The sequence below is a fragment of the Photinus pyralis genome, unplaced genomic scaffold, assembly GCF_008802855.1.
Source record: "Photinus pyralis isolate 1611_PpyrPB1 unplaced genomic scaffold, Ppyr1.3 Ppyr1.4_LG1, whole genome shotgun sequence".
Taxonomy (NCBI): Eukaryota; Metazoa; Arthropoda; class Insecta; order Coleoptera; family Lampyridae; genus Photinus; species Photinus pyralis.
This window is the reverse complement of record NW_022170249.1, coordinates 46,619,999-46,639,640: the sequence shown is the minus strand read 5'-3', so window position 1 is coordinate 46,639,640 and position 19,642 is coordinate 46,619,999.

The window sequence follows — 19,642 nt, the reverse complement described above, 5'->3', positions numbered from 1 at the left end:
ACATTCATGACAGAAAAAAAGCAATATTGGTATTCCAGCATTTTCTATGAAAATTTGTAGGTATATAAGCTACAAAAAGCTCTCGTTTGATCGATTTAAGCTCGATTCTGCTTTGCTGCATATATAAACTTGGAAGCTTGATATACATAATACAGTGTCATCACTTTTTGCTAACTTGTTGACAAATATAAGTCAGCGCAATGTATTTTATTATCGATGACGTGACGTGAATGAAATGAGATAACCTAGGAGAAAAGGAAACGCCCTAAATTATTCCTTAAGAAAGTGCACGCTAAGTTCACTTTCGCCTTCTACTAAAAAGTTTCGTTTTTGTTGTCGTATCAATTTCCATATATCGGAATTACAACAAAAATAAGTTGATTAACTATGAGTTAACTTCGCACCATATACCAACCTAACGTTTTGTTTCGGTAAAAACATTAAAGTCTCTCAACGGAATTATCTCTACAAGTAGAATTGGTAGATTGAACGCATAAATCATATTAATGTATGCTAATAATTACATTCGCTTCCGTTTAATACGTAGTTAGCTGGCATTTCACTTCGTTGTTTAATCGCTTCTACAAATCTCACCACAAAAAGTTAGGTGCCAACACCCCAACAGTCACAACAGTTGTAAATTACAATTTTTTTTAGGTAAGACTCGGACGTTGCGTGGCTTTTGGTATGTTTTTGTTGTTGTTGTCCAAATTAGTTTACAATCAAAATGTAGGAAGGTCTTTTGTAGCTACCATTATCATTATTAGCTTCAATTTTCTACCTATAAAAACAGAAAATTGCAAAGAAAAAACTCCTAGTTTCACCAATATCAAATGATGCCGTAGACTGTTATGAAAATCAAAATCGTTCGTTCAATTTTATCGTAACAACAAACCTACCATTGATATGTAAAAATACATTTTTCAGAACCTAATTGGAAATAAATGGTATGCACCTGAAGAAATTTTATCTTGAGGAAGTTGTAGGAAATATGGTGCAACGGCCTGTGTTGGATAAGGGTTTGGATTTACAAAGTTCTCAAATTCTGAAGTAAAGCTGTAGTCTACACAAAAATTAAATGAATTGTTATCTGCCATCGGCTAGCCCAAAGCTTTTCAAAATTTTACCTTTCTTACGGTTTTGCTTACTGCAAAAAAAATTGAAAATTTCCTTTACGAATAAGCACAGAATTGGTTTATTTCATTTGAATTTGTGTTTTTGTGTTGTTTTTCCACTTTAGAATTGTTTGTTTCATTTTATCGCTTATGTAAATAGTTTGTTTAGATTTGTGTATTCAATTCAAATTGCAGGTTAAAATGTGGGAATATCTGGTTCAATTTTGAGTATTTTATAAAAGGTTTATTTAAGTGTTTGCTATAAAAACTTTTGATAACAGGAGAAAGTTCATTAATTTCAACGAAAATGCACATCTGGTGCAGATAAGATAATGCACATGTGATATGAACAATTGCGCGTGTTGTGAGAAAGAGGAGAGGACTTCAAGAGTGTTCCTTCTAAGTTGGCGTTATATATAATCTAATTATGATTTGCGATTTATTTCTAAATACCGGAAGGAGACTATTGTGTGGTGGAGGTGGTGTTTCTTTAAATGTTGGAGAAAACGAAACAGGGCTGCTGTTGTTAGTTCGCTACGGTGAAAAGAGTGTAAATTTGTTTACGGGACGTTGGCCCTTTTAATTTCGTTGAAGACGTAGTTCGCCAGTGTGAAAATAAAGTGTGTAAAAGAAGTTCAGCAGTTTTTTTATGACAAAGTGAAGGTTCCTGACGTCAGCGAGTGTTTGGATTATTTAGATTATTTAAAAGAGAAAAAAAGCCTTAAGCAATTTGAAAATTTTAATTTTTAATTATTGAACGCCTGCGTGCGGGGTAATTTATTTAAACAAGCTTTGCAGTTTCTCTTTCTCCCAGTTAATTTTTTCATTTAATATGTTTCGGAATAAATTTTTGTTATTGTCAATGAATTAATTGTGTGTTTATACGAACCCATTGAGTATTTATGTTAAACTTTTCTTTTCGCATCCAAGATTTACTTCAGGCCTATAATTTGCTTAGTGAATTCTTTAGAATTTTTCGAAGTTGATTAAGGTCACTGAGACTCTAAAATTATTAGTTTAGGTCTATATTGGGAGTTTTGTTTGTAGAAGATGGCGCAAGTGTACGAGGAGAAATTAGAAAATTCTAAGTTTCAAGTATTAAATCAAAACTGTCACTTAAATAAGTTTGAGGTGAGTGAGTGTGAACTAACGGTAAATCACGACCTCTTTATCTTTATCAAATTAATTAACTTTTAGGGAGCAATAATGAACCCCTTATCGCAAGACCGGATTTAATCTTTTCAAAACACTTAAGGCAATCATTTCCAGATGTCCCTAATTCTTCCTAATATAATTTAAACAAAACTAAGCATTTATTAAGTAATAAAAAATTATTAATATTTTAAAAAATGTCGCCTTGACCATGGAGAAGTAAACCACGCACCACAAATTTACAGTACGTAGATTGGTAGCAGATTGCTTTATAATTTAGGATACCATAAAAAACTATTAAGAAAATGTTATTTTGAGGGTCTAGTTATTTAGTGTTCCAGACGAAAGGTCCACTCTTTGTATTTACTCTATTCTATGTTTGCCTAAAATCTGTTTCAAGCACGTCTTTTGAGTTAACTTGCTGTAACTCTATGTTCGATTAAGAAATTCTGTGAAACGCTGCAAAGGGAAGATGTTACGAATGCTGCTAGAGATATTCCTCGAATTTAGTAGTTATGAGGGCATCAATAACCCATTTTCACACATCGTTTAGGAAAAAGTGGTCCTGAAAATGGTCAAGCTATTACTTTTATGATTTCTAATTGGAACAACTACATCAAATGACTTTTTGAAATGAATCCAATAGCAAAATTTGTACGAGGACGAATTTGGTGCGCGAAATCGAAAGCGTCCTTAAAATGGTCACACATCTGGTTATCAAGAGGAACTCAAATACCGTTCTTACTAAGATCTGTATCTTGGGTCTATAGTGCAGTAAAAATAAATTATGATCTTAGATTCAGTAGCCATCTTGAATTTTGACTGATTTCATGGGCCGTGATAAATGAGGATTTTGAGTATGTTCACAATAAAATGCAAAAAGGATATTTTGTGTTACAATTTTGGCAAGATAGAAGGACTTTTTAAACTATATTGACTGTATACTACTTTAAGAGTTAAATGGAATGAAAAGTGACAGAGTATAAATGCAAAAGCTGAGTTTCCTGCGAAAATCTATGAAAATTGTTGCTAATTCCAATCTATGGTGATTAGTATTTAGTAGCAATCTGAAAAGGGCAAATCAAATGTTAGACGGACAACAGGCGTCTATATTGTTTAATAAACGCGGCCACTCTCGGTCATATTATCGTTGCCTTCACTTAATGAAATGAATATTCATGAATTAGCTTGTTGAATATTCCAACTAGCTTTACCCCAACAAGAAAATTGTCACAGTAAAACATACATAAACTGAAATATGCATATTTTTCGAATCGTGCGCGGGTTTTCAATTTAAAAAAGTGTTAATATTCGACTTCAAAGCTTCTAGTTTCAATTTGCATTAATTATACCAATTTAATTTTTACTTATCATTTCACTGTTATGCTGAATAATAAAGAGGTGCGCTTAAAATATAATTTTGCTTTTCTAGCTTAAAATTAAGGGTTTCAGCTGGTTTCGTAATTTCAGCGCGTTCTGATGTATTGCTAAAAGTGGCAAATAACTTGAAAATTCAGATTGATGATGGTTTAGAACGCGAACGTTGATGCTGCGTATTTAAACGTGTAAAGTAAGTCGGGGAGACGAAGTAAGTAATGTACTTTTACAATCTTATTCATAGTGAACATTGTAGCGCAAAGTTGGGAGCATTCATTGCAAAATTTCGGATAATAAATCACTATAAGAAGAAACATACACGCGATTTCTAAACTAATCGAGCACTTAAAGCGTATACTGCGACATGAAGTGGAAATCAATTTAGAAAGTTGCGATTCGTTTATTCTGGACAGAGTGTACCATATCAGGGAATAGGATTACGTATTAGGACGCTACATTCCCCAATTCAGCGAAAACACCGAGATTCTCTCACAAATCTCCAAGACAAAGCGGCTGACTGCAGCGGCTTGTTATCAAGCAAGTCGACCTAAAATCCCACGAAATTGGACTTCCCCAAAGTACAATAATATTGGTTGTTGTTTAACGGTTTAAATATTGTGCTTATTCAGGCTTGCACCCCGAAATTTCATTATACCTCTGGGCCTCAAGATAAAAAAAGAACACCTTTGTTAGGTGTTCGTTAGTTACAAATTAGAACCACAAAATGAAGGTGCTGGGCGAGTTTTATTTTTCAAAGAACTCTATGTAATTTATCCGTATTTTTCTGTACTATAAATTTGTTGCGGATCGCGTTTGTGGCGGCGAATAATGAAATTTTCATAGTTTTCTCCGTATTCGGTTGCTGGAACATGAGATCTAAGCTTCTGTGGGTAATTTATTTCAACCTAGACCTATATTTTTGTTAGTTATACCACGCCGCCCGCGAATATAGGGGATGTTTTTGTCATATATTGTTTAGTATCGGTTTGATATTAGCTACCCTACTTAAAGATTCAGATAAAACAATGTATATCACGTTACCAGCAGGAGTCGTAAATTATACTTCGGCAGCGCACAAATTTTTATTTACATCGTCGGTAAAGAAAACCGAATAGGCAGAACTGCATTAGTTGTTTTTTGGGGTTATTACTTTCTTACCAGCTCCCTTGATTATTGTTTAATGTAAAATTAAAAAGTGGATGGAAGGAAGCGAAATTGTTAGGGAATATGGTAGCGAAAATTAAATGCTGCATCTTAGTGATCGATGAACCTCTCCGTTCCATTGTTAGTCTATGAAATAACCTTCTGTTACTAATTCTTTTGAAACTTTATTCTGACAGCAATTTTTTAATAACAAAAGTGGACATCAATAAAATTGTCAGGTATGGTAAACTTGATGTAACAAAATACAACATTTCTCAACCCTAGTAATTGTCCCTCTTTTCAGAAGTTCAGTCATGAGAATCTGAGGAAAGGTGCGTTAGAAGTGTGGAGTTCAGTATATTTATATACATTTATGAAAGTATTAGTGCCCTGGTTAATAAACAAGTGAAAACAACTCAATACCTTTTCTCTCTGCTTATCTACACTGTTACTTCAAAAGATCCAAAGTATTCCACTCCACATTTTATAAATGGTCTCATTGTTGGTTCTGTATTGCAGCATGGGATTGCCTTCTAGCCTCATTAACTGGCCCTGTCACTGAACGTACATGAAACAAGGAATACAATGAAAAACTGTGACTCGTTTTCTTGATCATTTGGCCTTGCTTCAATGGCTCGTATGAATAAAAGTAAGCAAATGCTTATACTTGCAAAATTCAAAGTAAATACTCGGAAGTGCCCCTTCATACTGGTCTGTTTAGGAGCGCTGCACTGCGTCCTGTCCTTCTGCTTAGCAGCGCTCGGATTTATTTTCACATACTTCACTGTTCCTTAGGTTTCGCATATACTTCTTCTTCACACGTTCATTGAATTTCTGACAATATCTCTGCCATACTCTTCATACTTGTCTATCTTTTTTTCCGTGCAAATTCTCATTGCGTGTTTCTTGCTTTTGGGAAGTACTACTTTTCATCTTTCTAGAGGAGTCCGATTTCAATTTTTCTTCCTCCTCTTGTAATGGTTCTATCTATAACACACTGCGAAACCATGTCTTCTTTGGACATTGATTTTTCAAATTTATATACTCCAAATGATTCTATTTGCTATTGTTGTTTAACTAAAGATCAATCTTAAACATCTATCGATACATGTATTTGACAAATAAGTACCTTGATAACGATTGGATCAAATAGTATCCATGGAATTTATTAGGAGAATAATGTATGAACCTTTAACATATTCCTAGTAAACTTTTTCTCTTTTCTTGTAATATAAAGATATTTAATACATTCGAAATATCTATAAAATATCTGTTTAAAAAGTATAGTTTTTTATGATTAAACATATATTTAATAGATACTAAATACCTTTGAATAATGTATAAAGTATTTAATTCATTTAATGTTATAAGTCAATTATTTTACATCATGTGACTAAGGTTACATTCAATTATGTGAACCTTTAATGTTATTGTTTAATTGTCAACGTTTTTTTCCCGTAAGTAAAAATTTACTCGCTAGTATGTAACTTAACCTAGCTTTTTCAGCATGCTGCCTTACAAATTTTGCATTGTGTTCGTTTAAATGTCTTAAAAAGTTTTATTCTGTAATCTCCTTTAAGGTATGTTCTTTTAACCTGTAAGTTCTATAAATTTGTAATAGATATTGTAGCCAGAAGATGACCTTCGGTCGAAATTAGTCGCTGCTTCATTAATTTGTTTATTAAAATTAGTATGGGGAAGGTTTTGGGTTTTGTCGGTATTTAATGGGAAATTAGTTTTATGCAAAATCCTGCTCTCCTGTACATTTTACAGAAAAAACTGTAGAGTTTAAAGTTGTTCAGAATTAAGATGCATACAAAACTGTTTTTACATGTTTTATTAAGCTTTTGGTATACCCGCAAATTTAAAAATCAGTTTCAACATTTCTGTTATTAGTAGCAGTAGCCACGCTTTTGTTGATTTATGAATTGCCGATTGCCATTAATAACAGAAATGTTGAAATTTATTTTTAAATTTGCGGGTATACGAAAAGCTTAATAAAACATGCAAAAACAGTTTTGAATGCATCTTTTAATTCTGAACAGCTTTACACTCTACAGTTTTTTCTGTATGTGCAGGAGGACAGGATTTTACATAAAACTAATTTCCCATGTTAAATCCCTATGTTCCTACTTACCGTGCACCACCCTGTATATTACGTAGAGGTTATTCAAAATATATCTTTATATGTATTTTATATACATATATTTGTGCTACTTGGGAACGTTCAAGTGAACCAATTGGGTCGTTAGTGTGCACAAAAAGTGGGTATTTTCGAAGGAATTGGAGATAGGGCCAACATCGGGTAAGGATACGAAACGTTTTACTGGTCAGTGGGAGAATCGGTTATGGTTGTAAAAAGGGAGGATTGTAGGTTTCTATATAGTCTGATCAATCTACCTAATTACCTAATTCTCCGTGAAAATCACTTTCGTCGAGGAGTAAATAAAATAACCTACTAAAAATATCAGAGTGACGATAATTTGTATAGAAGAGGATGAAACGAAGCGAAATGGTATTTATTGTGGTAAAATGCTTGTATTGAATTTGTACGGGAAAATTAAATTTTCGGGTGGGAGTTGTTGAGAAAAATCAGACAGGCGTTAATGTCCAAGGCATCATGTCATCAGCACATCTACGATAGAAGGCGATGTGTTTAGCAAAGGAATTGCTCCTTCAGAAATATTTATTTGAATAGTTTTTTCACAACTACCTGTGTTTGCCAAATATTTATTCGACACGACTAAAAAACCAACGTTACTCAAATATTAAAGATGCACAGACACATTGCGATATTATTCAGAAAATATTTCGAAATATCCTTCAAAAGAATGGTCTACAGTTCCTTGAACAATATCTCGTACATGCTTTTCATCTGTTTAACATCAGTTTCGTCGCGTCTGAACAGCGGGTAAATTACAATGAAAAACTCTTAGAAAGCTAATGGCATCCGCGTCAAGCCGTATGCAATAGGTTATCAGATATCAGAGGGGTGAAAGCAATAGAGATTTTCGGGAGGTTTCCAACCGTCTTGAAATAATGAGGTTCTTCCATTTCAGCTGAGATTTTGATTAGTCTACGTAATCTATATACCTTTGTTTGTCTTATGTACTGACTAACGAGTACTTTAATGAGAAACATTTATTTACTTGCACTCCCGTTAAATTAAACAACGTAATCGTCTATAAAATCCACGAACGTCGTAGAAAAGATTTTACATTGAGACGTTTACTGTACCCCACCGATTATATTTAAATGAAGTATTATATTCCACAAACAGTTTCAGTGTGACCTACATGAATTAAATGAGAACTTATATTTAAATCAATTCTAGATCAATAAATATATTTCAGTGGATTGTCAAAGAATCTGAGGTCATATATGATGAAACAATACAGAAAAATTCGTTAAGCCTCTTGTGAGCAAGAGGCAAAGAGTACACTTTCAAATTTGTTTTTTCAATGCCTCAACGAGAATACAATAATTTTTAATTTCTGATCGAATGACACCGATACAAGTCTGTTAGTGGTGTAGTTCCGGAGCCTTTGTGATTCAGACAGATAGACAGACAGACAAGAGCCCAAAAGTGCACTTTTTATTCTTTGAAAGTGAAAGTGCACTAAAAACGGAAACCTGATCCTAAATTATGTGGCACAAACAATTCAAATTAATAGTAGTTGTAGTCAAAATCTAATTCCTTACTTGCTACACTTTATAAATAACTTCGCCCTAGCCTAAAAATTGTGCCACTATTTTATAAACAAAAATAAAACATTGCATCGTTACAATTACAGGGGTGCGAATTCATTAAGAACGATGTAGGTGCCGAATACACTGTGTAACAATTTCCATGTTATTAATTCAATTTTTTGTTTGAATGGCAAAAGTGAGTATTTTATTTTACTATTACAAATTTATCTCGAATAAAAAAGTGAATTAAACTGGACCGTGCCGTATATTTCAACCACCAACCTGCACAAAAGAGGACATACGTGCAATCAGTTAACATTGTGAATAGCCGATATCTGAACCTACCTTTATAAAGTGACGTATTTAGTGGACGAATCGAATGCGTACCCCGTGTTTTGTTAAAAATATAGGATTAGCCTTCGAAAGCGCAATCAAGTGTAATTCTGATCGAATTATCGGGTGTAAACGGTAAAAATCCACGTTATCCGTTTAATCGTAAGTAATCCCGAGCCGCTTCCGTTTACATCTCTCATGCATTCAGTTTCGACTTTACGCATCCATTAGAAATGTATTTTTTTTGCAATCTCTAGCTAGGTACTTATTCTTATTACAATCTGAAGCAATAAAAAGTCTGCAAAGGAAAATGGATCATGAGAGGGGGGTGGGGGGAAATTGGAAATAAGTAATCCTTTTTCTCCTCGTGTTAATGGTTAATTTATAGTATACAGAACAGTCCACGTCACCTATGAAATACATTTTTAGCGTTTATGCACGCAAAATCCTGAACCAAGTCAATTTTTATTCTGAATCTGATAATTTAAATATGAGAAGATCACTCCTAAAGTCCTAACACCCCTCTGAATTATAAACAACTCCTCAAACATTTTTAAATTAAAAAAGGGCCGTGCGGCACCTTGTTTATAAACGATTTTAATTCTCTGTTTAGAAATACAATTTTTTGAATTGGTTCAGTTCAGGTTTGGAGATAGAATTGGCCCACTCCCGCTCTAGAGATTGTAAAAGGGGATTAATGGGCAGAAAAAGCGACGAGTGCCATCGCCGCCTTATAAATATTATCTAAACTATCCTTACCTCACCTTCTTATTCCCACACAATTCCATGTATCCTTCCTTTCGCTGGCAGAACCTGGAAATCGACGTTTTTAAGTATTTTAATTATGGATTATGAGAAAGGTAGATCCTGATAAGGTAGGTATTTCACAGAACGAGAAAAACTAACCGCTAACCCCTCAGGGATCGAGCAGCAGCAATGAACGCAGTGGTACCTAAAGTTCTAGTTTTTGTAAATAGTGAAGCCAACCGATTTGTGACATTTTGAAAATTCTGAAGAAGTTTTGCCTATTTAGTAACCACATAATCAATCCTTTCCTAAATCTGTTTTTTGGACATTATTATTAAATCTGAGATTAAGCAAATGCCTCCGGCTTCAAAAGATCTTTTGGCACGGCGAATTTTTAAGTAGGTAGGGACCTGCGCTGTTGCATTTTTTCTGATTTCCTCGATTTTGTCACTTTCAACCTTGTTTGGCGTTTATTTATTCGGCGTGTTTCCTTCAACTTTCGGGAATCCACTTTTATGTGCCCAAGCATTCATTTTCAGAAGAAGCTTAATCATGTAAACGACGATAGGAAAAAAAAGATACTTGAACCGAAACGAATTGAAAGGGATTGAAGGCTCTCACAATTATATTTATGTATAGTCGATCGAACTTGCGTAACGAATTATGTATTGCAATGTTCGGGTTACTGGGTCTAATATCTATAATGTAGGAATTTCCCTGACATGGAGATATCGAGCTGTCTCATTATTATGCAAAATTTGGGTGGTCTTTACGGGATTACGTTGATTTAATTGCCTTTGTGGGCGTTCGGCACTTCTAGCTAACCTACAATCACAAATTCGCCGTTGAAGTTGCTCTTATGCAAACATTAAAAATGTTTTAGGTAAGAGCTTTGAGTGCATAAACATAAATGTACCGGGAGACTGACTAACAACTTTAGTACAGTCACACGTCGCTTGGTTAAAATGGTTCCGATGTAAATAAGAAACAATTCAGCCACTTTAAACGAAAAGGCACGTGGCCTGCAGCTTTTTCATTTGTAACAGTTTTCTGTGGACACGTGAATGCGTTGGATACTGAAAGATTGGTGGTTACAGCGTTTCTAACCGATATTCTATTTGGAAAGAGTATAGTACGTAAATTTTTCATTGATTAAACTACACGTGCAATTCATTATCTAATAATTATAGTTTAATTCCGAACACAACCAGTAAATTAATGTTGCAGTACACCCGCTACCTTGCTAATTAAAAGTATGCAATTGAAGTAAAACTTTACATTACATCCAAATTCATACGAAAAAGTCAGTCACAGAGACAATGGCAATGGGACAAAATGATGCAATAGGAGCTTTTAAAAAGAGTCGGAGGAAAGGAAAAGAAGAAGAGAAAATGGATAAGTTGTTAGAAATGATGAGTGAACTCTACACCAAAGCAAAGAAATAAGAAAGGTTCAAAAGAAAGAAAACATCATCCTTAAAACAGGAAAATACGTAAATAAAGAAAGAATTATAAGAAGTAAAGGAAACAATAGAAATAATAGAGAAAACAACAGAAAAAATAATGTAGTAGTAATTGCAATTGCAATAGACACATACAACCGAACAGTGATAAAGGAAGATATTAGGGATGGAAGTAAAAATAAAGGATGCCCGCAAATTAGTAATACAAAATAAAGCAAAAGGATAATAATGAAACGAAGATTTTCATTAATAACGACACAACAAAAAAAGATAGTGAAATCAAAAGAAACATAAGATGAATCGCACAAGAAGAGAGAGATAAAAGAAATGTCGTAAAAGTGGGCCAGGGAAATTATTGATAAAATAATGTGCTGAGGAAGTGGAATTACTATAAAGATAGGGTGGAAAACACGCAGTCAAAAAACGATTAACCAACGATAGCAAGGAGAAGACGTAGAAGGACCAGGTAATGAAAAAGGACATGATTTAAAACAAGAACACACGAGACATAAAGCGGAAAGGCACATATGAAGAAGAAAAACTGAAACACTGAATTACAGAAACTATTAAATTCCATTGTTGGCCTTGCAAGAAACAAAACAAAAGGGTAAGAGGTACGAGAAAGTGAAAACTACCTGATTTTTAATAGCGGAGACAAAAAAGTTTTCTTCCGCGGCCGGAAAAACCGGAGAAGTATCAGTCAGTGATGGCGTGAGACACCGGGATGCTGATTTTGAAGAATCTGCAAAAAATTGTGAGTTCTTAGAGGGCTCAGTTTATACCCCTGGGTGCCATAAAAACTTTATGAGAGTTACTTACCTTTGGGCTAATTATTAAAACTTAGAGCTAAAACACGGACAAAAATTAAACAAATAATGACCTAAAAGTTCAAATGCAGGAAGAAGCAATAGGCCAGAAGGCCTGCAATGCTAATACATACAGTGCTATTTATTAAAAAGTAGACCTATGGATTTAGGTGTATTATTTTTCCGTATGTCTACTTTTAAATGACAAAATTTCTTCTGAAAGGCGCCTAACTTTATGCAACCAAAGAAACTTTTTAAAACAAATAAAAATCTGGCTGTCATAATAATTAATTTCTTTTAATATTGTTGCTTTGGATTAACAGAAAATAAATCTCTTACGCTCTTTCAACTGTTATCACCACTATACCAATTGACAATATCAACTTTTTCTTCAGTTGAATACATCTCAGACGAATGAAAATAAAAATACGGAAGCCAAAGCAATAATATTCAAATTAATTAATATGACAGCCAGATCGTTATTTGTTTTAAGAAGTTATTTTAGTTGCAGAAAAAATTAGGCGCTGTTCAGCAATATTTTGTCATTTAAAAGTAGACATAGGGAAAAACAATACGCGTAAATCCCTATGTCTACTTCTAAATGGATAAAGGGTTGGATGGTTTGGCTTGCTACACCAGCACGCTATTTTGTAACAAAGATTAAAGTTAGGGATTATTAGTGTCAAGATCCCTTACGCCACTGACATTGACAGCGAAAATAAAATTTCTTCTTATCTTTATGACCAGATAATAAAGATAGTAATTGTTAATCGGAAGTTAACAACAACGTAAAAATAATTATGAGATTTAAAATTACTATCTTTATTATCTGGACATTAAGTTCAAAGCAAGCTTGTCCGGGTACAAAGAAAAAGCTCTCCCGAAGAGTTTAATTAATGTGAAATAAGCTCTTTACACAACGAAACAATAAAAGCCGATATCTAAACGTGAAAAATCAAGAGGGAAAAATGAATTAGGTCATCAGTAACGTCCGCTGTTGATCCCCACCTTCTGTGCCAGCGTATTTACGATAACAAAATTACGTTAGCCTTTTTTTTCCATTTGAAAATTCAACTTCTGCAAACATTTTTAGTAAGCCATATTTTGCACCATTTTGTCGCAACTGTGAAATGGAGGTAATAAACAGGGCTTCTTCAGGTTCCCTAATTGAGTTTAAAATTTACAACTTTCGCTTAAATATATACACTTCCTTTTGTTATCGGACAAAGATTATAGTTACGGCGCTCTTGCGGAAAATAACTAATTCCACGATTTAGGGATCATTCAAAGAACTCAGAGTTTCGGTACAGTTTAGGCTCGAGGGAAAAGGACTAAGACGTGGTGCAATTGGGGAGTCTATTTAAATGGAAATTATGTCAGATGGCTTATATCCAACAATAATAAGTTACAGTTGTCACTTCTTTGGCCTAGTTCACTAAATTTATTCAAATTGCGGAATTGCCCACAAGGAAATTTGTTACGAATTTTCGACGTACACAATCTAAAGTCCAATCTGGTTTTCGTAGATAATGTAAGAACGTGACTGAAATAATTGCATGTAAGAGCGCACCTCACTTAAATGCAGAACTATATAAAACAACGTTCTGGTGGTTACTTTTCAGTTAAGTGGCAAAGTTACATAGATGCACTTGCACAATCGTCTCAAAGCAAATGGAGGTGTAGCTATATCTGACTAAACTTGTAATCAAAATTTGTCATCACGCTGCAGCGATTTGACGGTCCGTAATTAGGAGAGCACAATGATCCTCGGTCCAACAAAGCACGATTACCTAGAGAATTAATTTATACCAGGTTTACCCCCTGTGATACCTCATCAGATCCGTACTTCATGCTGCGTAAAGTTCAACTTTACGGCTACCCTTTGAGAAATACATTTTATTGTCACGTAGTACCTATAAGCAAATTATTCCATTTATATAATGCACGAAAATTACTACTACGTAACTTTGAAATCGAATACACATCCCAAAATTAGAATTATCTGTAATAAAATTCAGAACCTTGGCATTAGGCATATCATGAAGAAGAGTCGCTTTTCATACCGGTTTTATTTAGGAGGCAATCTCGAAAAGTAGGTATAAGATTCATGCTATAATCACAAGCACAAGATCTAAACGTCTACGAAATTTAGGGTAAGCGGGGGACTACGCAGAGTGTGATAATCGCATTTAGAGAAGAGCCAAAAAGTAAGCATACAGATTCCATGTGTACAAGAATATAATAAGCAGATCCCTGAAAGACTGAATCTATTCTGATACATAAACGACGAGCAAGCTGGAGATTGATGGTGTTATGAAACTACTGATAACACGTTATTGAGATCTGTACAAGAAAGTAAGGCAACAAGTGATGAAGGGCATTTGAATACTTTTAAAAGTTTTCCTTGCCATCAACACACGTTGTACACTGGAAAATGCATATATGGGTCATGAAAGCTCCAGGGAGGGTTTAGGAAGTCCCTAAGAGGTTGCTAATCCCTTTTAAGGGTAGATTGTGAGAGCCTTCTTGGCGTTTTCCGGAACTTTGTGACGTACTTTATTGTAATTTTTTTTGTCGAACTCTTTGACTTTTTGGGACGTTATCATACCTTCCACTTTTGTAAGATAGAAAGAAGGTAAAACTGCCAATTTTAGATAATATTTTTACGTAGAATCCAGTAGCCTAGTCAAAAAAATGTTGGGGCACTGTTTCCGAGTTGGTAGTTGAAAACCTTATTTTTTACTGTTTTCAAATAGTAGGCCATGGATGCATGGAAATTTGATGTTGTTTAGTATATCCATGGTAATTAGGGTAGCTCATACCAATCAATAACAAGTTAAAAAGTAATCGTAAACGATTTACATAAAGCGCATTTCCACTTGCATTCATTTCCCATTATTGTAAGATGTAACTTCTATTAAAATCGTAAAAGAAAGATAGCGTTGCACATGGGCAATCCATTTTTGACGTGCTACTTCAATTTCAGTTTATGAGAAGAATTTCATTTCAATGCTTTTCTAAATAAGAAAATTGGAACTGCGCATGCGCAAACCTAAATTTTGAAACTAATGTTAGATTTTCCTTTGTTCCAAGCGCCTAAGTATCAAATTTCAGTTAAATGCTTCCATAGATAAAAAAGTTGGGACTGCGCATGCGCAAAACCAAATTTTGAAACTGGCACTAGATTTTCCTTTATTCCAAGTGCCTATGTATCACATTTCATTTAAATTCTTCCATAAATAAAAATGTTGGCACTGCGCATGCGCAAAACCAAATTTTGAAATTGGCGTTTGATTTTCCTTTATCCCAAGTGCCTATGTATCAAATTTCGTTTAAATCCTTCCATAAATAAAAAAGTTGGCACTGCGCATGCGCAAAACCAAATTTTGAAATTGGCGTTTGATTTTCCTTTATCCCCAGTGCCTATGTATCAAATTTCGTTTAAATTCTTCCATAAATAAAAAAGTTGGCACTGCGCATGCGCAAAACCAAATTTTGAAATTGGCGTTTGATTTTCCCTTATCCCAAGTGCCTATGTATCAAATTTCGTTTAAATTCTTCCATAAATAAAAAAGTTGGCACTGCGCATGCGCAAAACCAAATTTTGAAACTGGCGTTTGCATGCGCAAAACCAAATTTTGAAATTGGCCGTTTGATTTTCCTTTATCCCAAGTGCCTATGTATCAAATTTCGTTTAAATTCTTCTATAAATAAAAAAGTTGGCACTGCGCATGCGCAAAACCAAATTTTGAAATTGGCGTTTGATTTTCCTTTATTCGAAGTGCTTATGTATCAAATTTCGTTTAAATTTTTCCATAAATAAAAAAGTTGGCACTGCGCATGCGCAAAACCAAATTTTGAAATTGGCGTTTGATTTTCCTTTATTCCAAGTGCCTATGTATCAAAATTCATTCAAATACTTTTATAAGTAAAAAAGTTTGCAATTCGGTTTATAAATGGTCGAGATGCGAAAAGGGCACTGTGAATTTTAAATCGATTCGATTCAACTTTTGGCATTGCGTATTATATGGCTAAAGCTATGCCCATATTGAATTTCATGCAATTCAGTTTATAACTAACGGAGATGTAAAAGCGATCGAACATTTCTAAACAAAGTTATCGTTCACACGGACAGATAGATGGACAGACAGACAAAGGAACAGACGGACAGACCAACAGGCAGACGACAGATAGCAATGCAAAATTATAAATGATCTCTAGGATCGTTAATAAACGGCAAAAGTGTAAAATTATGGAACATGTAAAAAACGGTTTTTTATTTTTTTTTACAATAACTTTTTTTGTAAGCGGTACAGAAAAAATTCCTTCCTTGGTACAAGACTCGACACCATAACGAACCAAATAGCGAAAAAAAGTAGAACAATAGCTCTTAAGATAAAGAACTAGTAGCGTCGCAAAACGAGCGGACGGACGGACGGACGGACGGACGGACAAAGTGGTCACAATAGCGCGTTTTTTTTTAATTTTTGTGGAAATGCGCTAAAAATGGCTGACGATAACATGTCATTTCAATATTTTGAAAAATATGAAATAATACACAACAATTGACAAACAATTAACGTTAAGATATACAGGGTGTGGGATTGAAAAACTACCAATATTGGGACAAATGCTAAAAACGGTGGTTCAACATTTTTTTTTATTACGTCACCGTGGATAGTAAGTTACGATAACATCCCAAAAAATCAAACCTTTCGTTTCCACCTCGGTTTCCACCCTGTATCACAGAGACAAACATAGCCAAATTGATTCTGTTTAGTGGTATTAAAAGTTTCGCACAAAAGTGGCACAGGGTGGGGAAAACCGTAAGTTTCTATCTTTAAAAACAGTTGAGATACGCTGCGTCTCAACCAAAATAGGACACTCTGTACAGTTTGTAGAAAGAAGCTATTAAAAGTAAGGAGCTATAAGTTTCAAACGAGTAAAGAAAAAAATCTGAACACTTAAGTTATCGAAATTATTATTACAGTGTATACAGTTTCATACACTGGGGAGATTTTTATGGGGCCCAAGATAAGTAATAAAGAAATCACTCGATTTCTTTTAAGGGTTTTAGACCTAGATATAACGACAGATTTTGTGCGATGATTTTTTAACATCTGTCACCGCAATTTTCTCTTTAAATAGGTTAGAACTGGCGTGTAAACGTATATCAAACGCCTGTTGAGCGGCCGGTTCCATTTTTATGTAATTTTTCAAATTTTGGCAACACAGCAAACAAAAGTTTATTAATAAACGTGTGCTGTCAATTTTAAAATAATATTGGAGAGAAAAAATACGTTTTTGGTTGTATATTTGCATGGTAGCGTATATTATGTGATGTAAATGTAAATAAAAAATTTTGTTTTGATGTCAAAATTTGAAAAATTACATAAAAATAGAACGGACCGTTTAACAGACGTATGATATACATTTACACGCTAGTTCTAACCTATGTAAAAATAAAATTGCGGTGAGAGATGTTTACACTAATCATCGCACAAAATACTTATTTATTATATTTAATATATAATTCTTTGGAATTGTTGCAATTTATACCCAAATGACTTCGTAATATCGTTTTTACAAAAACTCCGGCCCGAAGGTTCACAATGACTCCTAAGGTCAAACAGTGTGTACTTGCCTATTTGGTTTAGTAATTTTACGCCCTTCGTTTTGACAAATTACGTTAATATCCTGAAGTTATAAATTCATTCGGGGCTTCGAACAGAAACTCTGGCTTGTTTAAACTTGACTGAATGTCCAGTGATGCGCAAGTTGGAAATGGATTGAAAGGGTCGCATTATTTAAACGAAGCTTCATTTCTGAAATTACATCACAAAAAACTTATTATACGAGTAGTCTTCCTTAAGTACACAGAAATGAAGTAAATTGCGCATGAAATAAAAATTTAAGAGATTCATGTTGAAAGCAATTCAATAAAGTCGTTAGGTTGTATTTTATTAAATAAAATGATTATATAAAACTTCAAGTGGGGATTCTAAAATGATGTAGGCCTACCCATTGGCAGAAGTTTCAAGTCTAAGTATATATAATTGAAACATTTTTCACGAAAGATTTTTATGTAACATACCTTCTACCCATATAATCCGATGTCTTAGACTATTTGCAGTAGGTATTTGCCCCAAAATCACATTTGGAAAAAAATGTATCGTGTATATTCCGTTCTTACGTGTCTAATAATTCTTGTGTTAAATATTTTTCATACTCTGAATTGCGGACTTTGCATCTTAAGTGGTAAGGTTAATTTTTTCTATTGCATTGCGACGCATCACACTAAAAAAATGAAGCAATTTAATCAGTTAATTAGTTTGCACGGTGTAGTCTGCATTTTTCAATGAGGAGGTACCTATGTCATCATGATTCGTGAAGGATTTTTAGATCTGTACTCTGAGAGATAATTCAAAATACACAAACTTTCAACGAAAATACCTGTTAATGAGCAAGTGGAATATTTTGGCGTAAGTCTCGAGATGCCTAATGGAAACTTTTTAATTGGTAAAGCATGCTTCTGATTGAGCAATTAAATTTAATATCCTTATTTGGTGAGGGTTGCTGTTTTCGGCTCCGGAAATAATTTCAAGCCATTTTTATATACCTACCTAAATCAAACAATTATACTACGCCGCCCTGACTTTTTGTTCTGGCTTTATTAACCCAAGCTCGGAAAGGGATAGGTAGAATAGTAAGAGTTACCGTTCAAAGTAAAGGGTGCGATTTAGCCAATTCGTGTTAAACTAAAATTAGGAAGCAAATTATTGTACAGTCTACCCGTGCAAATGTCCTTAAACCATTAGATATTATACACACTTTCACTTTGTATCCCTTTTTGCGGGTTATACAACACAAAACAACATTATCACAATGCTAGAATTGAAACCACTGATTTATTTACGTTAATTTTGTACATTTTCGCAGGATTTAGTAAAAAATATCGCCCTTTACATATGCGTTGGTATAATTCGGCAATGGTTAATACAAAATTTCGTTTACTTAGCGAGTTTCACATCTTGATCAGCGTACAAACCTCAAACACGTTATACAATAAGCTTTTATGAATATTCATAAGATCCAGGGCACGTATACGCAAAAACTATGCGAAGACAGGAAACATGTAATCCATATGTGGGATGGTATTAACAAAATCTCTTCACAAAGTACCGAGTTATTTAGTGATACCTTCAGTATTTATCACATGGAGGACTACTATGCTAAATTTATATTCAAATAATTTATTTGGGCATTGATGCTGAAAGACGAGAAACGAGATAAATAATCTTCATAGTTGTACAGCGGCATACATTGTTTGGCACATAATCAAACGGTCACATCTACAACGGCGTGTACAATTCCAGCTACACTGCTTGACCAATATAATTAAAGTTGGGTTTAGAATGAAACTTTGCTTTGGCAATTAATTTAAGTTTCGTTCTCATTCACAAAATAAGATTAAACAGTAGGGAGCCCGTTCAGAATTGATTTGTTAGCAATTTTGTTCAATCATTACTTATAGCTATACCTGAATAACGGATTATTGTTTTGAAGCGTTTCTCTATAGGTATTTCTGATGTGATGTGCTGTACTTTATTGAATAACACTCAACATTATTCTGAATACGTATTTTTTAGGGTTTTATCTTCGCCGAGATATTCGCTCAAAGTTCTGTCGCAGTTTTCTTATAGTTTTGTTCTAAATTGTTTTCTCTTTGGATTGATTTACTGTTATTATCTACCTGCATTATATTACCTACGCAGAACCTGAATGATATCGCATTTTTACCTGGACCGGCCACCTTA